The sequence below is a fragment of the Aptenodytes forsteri genome, unplaced genomic scaffold (assembly GCF_000699145.1).
Source record: "Aptenodytes forsteri isolate BGI_AS27 unplaced genomic scaffold, ASM69914v1 Scaffold207, whole genome shotgun sequence".
NCBI lineage: Eukaryota > Metazoa > Chordata > Aves > Sphenisciformes > Spheniscidae > Aptenodytes > Aptenodytes forsteri.
In genome coordinates, this window is record NW_008794836.1 from 2,635,775 (window position 1) to 2,643,957 (window position 8,183).

Genomic DNA, 8,183 nt, shown 5'->3' on the forward strand with positions numbered 1-8,183 from the left:
CAAGGGGTAATGGTTTTAAACTAAAAGAGGGGAGATTCAGACTAGATATAAGGAAGACATTTTTGAGGGTGGTGAAATACTGGCACAGGTTGTCCAGAGAGGTGGTAGATGCCCCATCCCTGGAGACATTCAAGGTCAGGCTGGATGGGGCTCTGAACACCCTGATCTAGTTGAAGATGTCCCTGCTCATTGCAGGGGGGGTGGACTAGATGACCTTTAAAGGTCCCTTCCAACCCCAACTGTTCTATGATTCTATAACTAGACACGTGATAATCTTCTTTGACTATCTAATTGCTGATCTGTTTTTTTTTAATTTTGTTGAGTATAGTATTAAGCACAAGCTGTAGAAACCTAACCTCTGAACTCAGCAACACAGACACATACCGTTGTTGTTCTATTGCTTATTTCATATAGCAGTAGAGAAAAACAGCATTTATACTGCTTTCCTGCTTTATAAATATTGTAATTTTTCTGAAAAGTGTTTCAGCGTTAGTTTTAGCTGCTGAGACAAATGATCATGACTTTATGATGCAAGTTTGAGCTACACTGTGAATGGCAGTATACTGACAAACAGGTCGATCGGAGGTGTCAACACATTTGACATAGTTGCTCCCAGTTTCCTATCCCTACAAAAGAAGAAAACAGAAGAATGCCCTTGCTGCTCTGAGTTCATCCGGCAGCTCAGTGGTGTTACTGAGACTACTCACCTGACTCCCCAAACAAGTTAATTGTCGAAACCCTTTTGTATTCATAATAATGAAATAGGAATATTTAAATTCTCTTAACATTAATATAACTATAGGAGACAACCACTGTAGTCTGGCATATGATTGTAATGCTTTTTTAAATTAATGGGACTGAGGGCTGCTGGTAATACAACTGACATGGTCTAAGATCAAGTGCATGTTCCTTTGCTGAAATTTTGAGAAAGTTATAGCGCACACATGCCACTACCCACACACAGACAAAGTGAAAATGCTTTGCCAGCAATTGCAGCGTATTTTTGAATTTGAGGAGGCATTTGCACAAGGTGGGTTTGAGAGCTCTCCTCTTGCCAACCAAACCGGTTATTTTTGTGCAAGTCTTTCACAGCTCTTTCGATCGAGAGAATCTTTTATGTTTGAAGTAGCAAGAAAATGGATTGCTCCAAACCCATTGGATTAACTGTTTGTACCCCCCCCCCCGACATTTATTGATTTGTTGGTATTTGTTTACTTTTGCAATTCTGATATGGCAAAAGGTAGACCTAATATCTTCTTTTCTATTTATGAGTTCTTTGTACTGAATTGTTCCTTTGTACTGATAAAAAACATCCATGATACAATTTCTACATTTTTATCCTTTTTAACATTAGCAGGTGAAGTAGATCTCTGTTTGCTTCCAAGACAGCGGGTGGAGGTGATGTGTTATTTTTTTTGCTGACTGTTGAAATGGAGGCATGGTGCTTTGTTATATATTGATGAGTCTATTATGGTAGAATGCACTTCTCTGTGGGGAGGTGGAGTTGGCAGAGCAGGCAAAGGATTTTGTGATTTGAGAGGAGGATAATCTAGTTAGCTTTTATGAATAGTTTTTAATACCTTACAGGAGAAAAGGTCCATATTTTAGTGTTTACCTTTTGCATCTCTTATAAAAAGATAGAAAGCAGGTAGGAGGAGCTTAATTGTTGTGTGTTGTCCAGTGCATTGCATAATGATGTCCCGGTCCATAGGTAAAGCTTTCAATGGTTACTGTAATATAAATATGGGTGATGTGAAAATAACCTTATCTTGGACAAGGCTGGCTTGTTAGGTAGGATGGGTTCTGTATGTCATTTCAGCTTTTTCCCTGCTTCCCATTAAACTGTTTAAGATACTAGTCTCCCCTCATCTACTTTAAGAACTCTGAGATAGAAAGAAACAAAAAGGAAGTTCCTCGAAATTTGAAATGTGTTTGGATTAAATCAAGTCCCCATAAAAGGCAGGGCTAGCCTCTATGACTAAAATATTTCTTTATGCATTAGGCAAGAAGACTTTTGAGAGGTCTGTGTTCTGGCCTGATTAAATGAACTGGTCTGTGTGCCTTCCCTCCCACCCCTTTTTCTTTAAACAACATATCCTTTTTGCTTGAAGTACAATTTGATGCTCAAATGAGCTCTTAAACCATGAAAGAAGGATTTGTATTTTTCCCTGTATTCTGTTTGGACTTCATTAATCTGCCATTTAGCTTCTTAAAGCATTCCTGACGCTAGTGGAAACTACTAATTTTTCCACTCCTGCTAGATGAATATTCTCACTTATCCAGTGTTCATCTTTGGGTTACAGCATTCTTATTATCTTGTGACTCATCCTTCTTCCTCCCTCTTCCCTTTTCAGGATAGTAGCTAATGTTCATTAAAAAGAAAAAAAGAGCCTGCATTTTCAGTGCAATATTCAGTTCTCTGAAGTAAGACCAAAGAACAAAAATAAGGCTATTTGCAACAGCCAAAAATAAAATGGGGAGCAACAAATTACATTCTGTGTATTGTATCTATACAAAACTTCTCTGCAATGTAGCAATATAGCATCTGAATTTAATAGTATTTGAATTGCTGCCAATAAGCAATAAAGAAAAAAAATCTACCTTATCCTATCATCTAGTAAAGTTTAGTCCACGTTATCCTATTGTTATTTATTGAGTGCCCTTGCAGTTTTAAAGTATTTTTAGTTGGGAAATATACTTGGTTTTAAACTCAGAAAGCTGCTGGACAGAAAGAGCTGAAAGAATATTACCTTCTATACTTGTTTGTGTACACAATCAGTAAGACGTGTAGAATATTTTAGATGTATTGAAATCATTGTGACATTTGGACGTCATAGAGAGATGTCTATACAAAGTCTTTATTAGTCACTTTCAGACATAATTTTTGTTGCCATTTTTTATTAAGTGGTTAATGGACATTGCTGTGTGATTTTTTTGTTGATGTAGACCTGAGGAAGAAGAGGCAAGGTAGGGTTTTTTGTGTGATTATTCATATTGGATCAGTCAATGAATGCAGTTCAACAAGGGAGAAAAAGGATGCATTTTGACTATGGTGACTGATAAAGTAACAAGTGGGGGATGGAAAGGCTATGTTTATTTGGTTCTGCAGCTCTTCCCATCAGAATTGTATTCCAATGTGCATGTAATGGAATTTTGCATTCCCTTAAGTCCGATATTATCCTATTCAAGTGAAAAATGTTATCAAAATTCCCAGACCTTTATCCTAATATGTAACTTTCAGAAAAATCTTTTTTTAAAGTCTACTGCTGTTCAACTAAATGTGATGGGATTTTATTATGCAGACCACTGTCTAGTTGGTGTAGTACTCACTGCCATGGAAGTACAGTATGAATGTCAGTACTTAACTGTATTTGCAGGGGTGCATCTGTCTTTAACAACAACAATAACCACAAAAGCTAATTCTTTTTAGGTTGTGTGAATTTGCACAGTTAGGTTATGAAATGTGCATTAAAAAAAACCCAAACCCCTAGGAAAAGCTAGGACACTGAAAAACACCTAGGAGAAAGCTTAACACCAAAACAGTTAACTTGCACAGATATTCCTTCTTTTTTTTTTTGACTGTGTGAATGCCACCGTTTGTGTAGCATATGTTGCACTTTAAACCTCTGAAGCATTATGAATTTATTTTTTTCAATTACTACCTGCTGAATACCACAGCACTACTATTTAGATCAATTGCAAGGAATAGTCATGCACTGGTTTCAGGTACATATTGGAATTCCTGTGATGAGCACAGTGGGATGCTAATGTGGTGCCTTTTCAGAATTAGCTGGATTTAGAAGGTCTAGTTTTCATGTTGGGATCCAGTTGTGCTGCCAGCCACTTTCACACGAGCATACCCAACCGAACTCTTCAATATGAGTTCCTAGCTATAGCAGTGTGGTTAAGCTTTAGGGGGAAAAAAAAAAAATGACTGAGGGAGGAGGAGATAACTTCCTCAATTATTTGATCCTGGCTTCAGTCTGGGTATAAATATATCGGAAACACATCTATGCATGTAAAACTGATTCTGGGCATAAGAATATCACTCAGGTGTCTTTAATGGGGGAGTTTCATATGGAAAAATTATTGTTGACTTTAAGAATAACCTACTTTGGAGATAAATTCATGATACGGTACAGCAGTACAGCTGAAAGAATTTTTTTTAATCTGTCTTTGTTGTGGCATTTTTGGTGGGTCTCTGGCTTCAGAATGTATGCTTGTAACCTAATTTATAAGTTGAAATGGGAGGGGAAAAAAAAAAGCAGCAAAACAGATGGATGGTGGAAGCTGGAAAGGCCTGACTATGATCTTTTTTCACCTTATCTAGCAGAGAAATTGAAGGGATTGATGTAACAAACTTGTAATTTTCATGTCTGATCTTTCACTGCTAGGACTTTAAGCTCTTAGCTGCTTTGTTTTGAACTGAAGAATGGCTAATCCTCCCTGAACAGTTTTGCTACTGTTCAATCAACAGACAACTGAAAACCAAACTATGTTAGATGAGAAGATCTAAGTATATCAGGCAAGCATCCTTAAAATATTTTAGAGCTTCTTTCTTCTTAGGCCTGCTCTTAGGAAGTTTCGTTTAGCTAAACTCTGGAGCATCTGACAGATGCTACACATTCTCATCACACACACATTCTGTGAAGGTTGACTACTATCATGGGCACACACGTGGGAGTAGAAATGCAGAGACATATGCATCATATTTAGATCTCTACATGTGCAAATCTAATTATAATCAGAGAGGCATAGTACATTTTAAACTATTTTTTTCCCTTTGCAATTGCATTCCCCTCAGATACATCTGTTGGAAGGAAATGTCTGTGGGCAGTGAAATATTTTAGACTAGAGAGCAAGAGAATAAGGCATTGAGCAAAGCTTCTGACTCTGTAATGCTATGGCAATTTCCTAAATGTAGGTCTACTACATGGTGCCTTTGCAGACTCTTTCTCAAGAGATGACTAAACAGAACAGAATATGGGCAATATATTTTGCATTTAAAATCTGAGACCAGTGTCAGAGGGACAAAATTGTACTATCTCAAAAATAAAAATTGTTCAGGTGTAACTTAGCACTACAAAAGTTGGAAAGAAGGAATTGGAGGAGGATGGTAGACAATGTTTATTTTAAAAATAATAATGATGAACAAAAGGTGCTTATTTTATTGACAGTAACAACATGCTATCTGACATTTTTTGCTTTATCATCATGATCCTCTTATCATGTGTTTTGTTGATTTTTTTTCTTGATGTTTGCTCTGTGCAGCCTAATTTCTATTTTGTTCATACTCATTTCTGTCTTATTCAGTGCTAATCTTAGAATCTTTTGTTCTTTTCTTGCTTCTTCCCCTCCCACCATTAGTATACCTGAATTGTCTCAATTTACTGTTTCTACTTTGAACTTTTTTCCTTATTTCTTGATATGATGGTTTGCTCTAGATTTCAGGATGTCATTCATCTTTGTTATGACATTATATCATGTCACTTAAATATTTTGTCTGCTTTTACCACTAGCTATGAAACTGCTAATTTGACTCCTTAGCCTATTAAATAGTGATTTTTAAAGAAACCCAACTATTTAGCCTCCTACTTGATATTAGGTAAACATATTCAGATTAAAGTTTGGTGTTTTCATGTCTGCATTCCTGATATTAATTTGAATTCTCCTGTTTTACCTGTTTCTTATACAGAGTCTGTTCTGTAAATAGCTATCTCTTTTAATCAGTCTGTCTTGGAATCTGTTAAAGTTCTTCAGCTTAGAGGTTCACGTGACTCTATTCCCTGTAGGACTAACCTCATCACTTTGTCACAGTTTAAATGCAGCGATGCCTTTTCAAAGTTGCTATGTTTGCATTTCTAGAGCACCTGAAGTCATAAAAATGTCTGTCTTCTTTCTCAATTCTTCTTTTTCCCCCTCCTTTTTTTTTTTCCATTTTAAAAGGAAAGGACAGAGAGGAAATGACCTTGTAATGTAACAAGTGACTAGTCCTGAACTAGCACTCTGTACTTTGCCTGGTTTTGGTGTATGCTTTGCAGTATTTGCTCTGAATCTTGCATACAAAAAAGCAACAGCTGTCTTCTGCTCTGCTTTGCTCACAGTGAATGGTCTCCCTTGACAGCCTTCAGTACATCACGTACTATTGAACTTGTTCAGGCCCACCGTCCTTCTGAAGACTACATACAAAATCTGTAGTGTCTCTGCACTGCTTAGATGATAGCATCTGGGTATAGGAAAATCTTTCAGCAAAGCTGTGCATATTCCCGTCCCTGTAGGAAAGTTCCAGAATCATGAAAGCTTAATAAATTCAGATTTATATTGCAGAACAGTGTAAAATAAAATTGGAATTTGATCAGATATGTTCTGAATGTGATAAGATAGCATTTTGCTTAAAACTCATCCACTGAATCTGTTAACGTGATTAATCAAGTTATTGAACAGTTAAAGATGAAGGAAACAAATTTGTTTTGTGCTGCCTATTATCACCACACTGGAAAAAGTGTTGCTCTTCACCTTTCCCAATGAGAGGATTCTCTCATTTTGCTCTGTGGTCGGTAGACTGAATTTGTTTTCATGAAGCAAGAGACAAAAGGTTGGAAGTCTGGTTAAACAGAGAAAAAAGCCTTCCATCAATATTTATTCCTTTCTGTTTGTTCAGTACTAGTAGTAACGCTTTCAGATGTAGTATGAAAGGGAAGTGTGGCATCTCTTATTACCAACTGTTTGCTGAAGGACACAATAAGAGAAGTGGATTTCAAAGAGGGTGTTCAGCATACCTTATTCAGTATGAGGAAATGCAGAAGAAATTCAAAGGACTCTTCAGAAACACATCACAGGCATTGTGCCCTCCCCAAAAGCTGAACTTCGATCTGAATAACCCAGCTGGAACAAATAACAAGTGTATTCATCTGTAAAATTAAAAAACATTACCCATTGCTTACCAAGTTTCCTCTGATATGTCATTGAATATCTAGTGGCCAACTGTTAGCTAGTAAGAGCTGGGTTGGCATGCTGGGCTTTTACCTGCGTCACTTGCAAATTACTAAAACTTTCAACCTAGCTGGTTAATAAGGTCTGACCCATATTATAGCACAGACAGGGAATACATGCCTTCCCTAAGCAAGCTGTAATCCTTTGCCTGTAAACCTGTTTAGCTGTTATATTTCTTTAGATAAATTGAATATTAATGCACACTGTGACAAAGCAGCTGGACTTCCATATTCTTTGTGTTTTGGGGGTTTTTTGTTTGGTTTGTTTTAAGTCTTGGGTCATGCAGTGTTGAGCCTTTTAATCTCATTATTCAGACCAGATCAAGATTTTGGCCTGTATCTCTGCTAGTGTCTAATAGTACAGTCCAGTAGTGTTGCATAAAGAAGGATGACTACAAAATGAGGAGGGAAACTTTCCCAACCACATCTTTAAAGATGACTGTACCTGCAGTGATGGACAAGCCCCATCAGCTTTATCATGAGATGAAATGTAAGGCTGATAAGTTCAGTTTTGCTGTGTTAGAATAATGTAACATTAGGATAAAGTAACAGTACGTTTCTGAGGTTTCACTTGCAATCCTCCATAATTGCTTTAGCATTTTGGCTAGCATCTGTTGCTAGTTTGAACTTAGTGCCTTTTATTGCTTAAATGAGATACCTCTGTTGAAGAACACACCAGGCACCTTGGGCTTCCTTTTCACAGCACGGTGCTGGCTTGTGGAAAGAGCAGAACACACAGACCATTTTTCTGTGTTGTCCCAAGCTAGACTGCCTGGTCATGCCCTTATGCTACTGCAAAACTTTACTTCTTTTTAACTGATAATGTATCTAACTAACTACCTTGATTCTCCTCTGTCATGGTTTAACCTCAGTCGGCAACTGAGCACCACACAGCCGCTCACTCCCCTCTCCCGCTGCCCCCAGTGGGAGGGGGGAGAGGATTGGAAGAGTGAAAATGAGAAAACTCGTGGGTTGAGATAAAAACAGTTTAATAATTGAAATAAAATAATAATAATAATATAATAATGATGATGATAAAAGAATACACAAAATAAGTGATGCACAGTGCAATTGCTCACCACCCACCGACACCCCCCCAGGCCAACTCCCCCTAGTTTATATACTGAGTATGACGTCATATGGTATGGAATATCCCTTTGGCCAGTTTGGCTCAGCTGTCCTGGCTGTGCC